Source organism: Geotrypetes seraphini, chromosome 3 (genome assembly GCF_902459505.1).
Source record: "Geotrypetes seraphini chromosome 3, aGeoSer1.1, whole genome shotgun sequence".
In the NCBI taxonomy this organism is placed as follows: domain Eukaryota; kingdom Metazoa; phylum Chordata; class Amphibia; order Gymnophiona; family Dermophiidae; genus Geotrypetes; species Geotrypetes seraphini.
Genome location: NC_047086.1, coordinates 410,640,785 through 410,642,250, shown reverse-complemented (window position 1 = coordinate 410,642,250; position 1,466 = coordinate 410,640,785). Strand labels below are relative to the sequence as shown.

At 50.1% G+C, this 1,466-nt stretch overlaps 1 pseudogene; it reads left to right on the top strand.

Annotated features, from left to right (window-relative positions):
* The first annotated feature begins 522 nt into the window (after positions 1-522).
* Positions 523-566, top strand: LOC117358330 (annotated as a pseudogene).
* Positions 567-1,466: the final 900 nt, after the last annotated feature.

Sequence of the window (1,466 nt, the reverse complement as noted above, 5' to 3'; positions counted from 1 at the left end):
CCACCCTTTGGGTGAAGAACTTCCTAGCATTGGTTCTGAATCTGTCCCCTCTTAATTTTTCCGAATGCCCTCTCATTCTTGTAGTTTTCGAAAGTTTGAAGAATCTGTCCTTCTCCACTTTCTCTATGCCCTTCATGATCTTGTAAGTCTCTATCATGTCCCCTCTAAGCCTCCGCTTTTCCAGGGAAAAGAGCCCCAGTTTCTCTAATCTTTCAGCATATGAAAGGTTTTCCATACCTTTTATCAATCGTGTCACTCTTTTCTGAACTCTCTCAAGTATCTCCATATCCTTCTTAAGGTACGGCAACCAATACTGGACACAGACTCCAGATGCAGGCGCACCATCGCCCGATACAGTGGCAGGATAATTTATTTTGTTCTGGTTGTAATACCTTTCTTGATTATACCTAGCATTCTATTCGCCTTCTTAGGGGCTCCTGCTTCACTTTTAACACAGGGATACAAACTTATCAGTACTGAGACGCAGGCTGACTGTAACAGTCAGAAATCTCTGGTTTCTCTTCAGATCGAATAAATCTTTCGCCTTTTACTAAAGATTTCCTTGGCTTTCACATCTCCCAGGGTACTCAGTCCCTTCCTCACACCCGGGTTCAGGCCATCTGTAGTCTCCCTGTCCCTGATAACTGCAAGGCTCTGCACATCTTCCTCGGTATCGCAGGATACCGTTACATTTGGATTCCTGATTTCTCTGCCATTGCCCGTCCCCTATGCGATTCCACTAGGGGCGCAGACTCAGCCCCTTTTGTCTGGATCCAACTCCAGGATCGGGCTATCCGCTGCCTGCAAAACTTCTGACTCAGGCTCCTGCCCTTGGCCTTCCTGACCCCTCCAAACCTTTCCAGCTCTATTTCATGAAGGGTCCGGTATTGCAGCCGGAGTCCTTGCCCAGTTCCTTGGCTCCTGGCGTAGGCCCATCGCCTATCTCTCTCGACAATTGGATCCTATTGCTGCCGGGTGGCCTCCCTGCCTTTGGGCCATTGCCCGTTGTCTCAGATCTCTTACAGCACGCTAACAAACTTACTTTCAGACAGCACTGTGTGACCTCTCTACTAGAACATAAAGGCTCCCTGTGGCTCACGAATGAGCGCCTCCTTAAATACCAAGCCCTTCTTTGTGAAAACCCTCAGGTCTCTCTTGTTGTCTCTTCACTCCTTGACCCCTCCACTCTCCTTCCCATCTCCTCCCAGCTGGTCGTGCACAACTGCCTTGACACCTTTGACTTAAGTTAATTCTTCCCAACCTGGTCTCACTGACATCCCACCCCGGGACCGATCGCACTCTTTTCATGGATGGCAGTTCATCTGTCACCCCTTCTGGTGCCCGTATCGCTGGCTACGCAGTGGTCTCTGCCACTTCCCCTTTACTCATGAGCCCCCTGCCCTCTGGCACTTCCACCCAAGAAGCTGAGCTGTAGCCCTCACTTCTGCCCTGCGCCACTCTGCCTC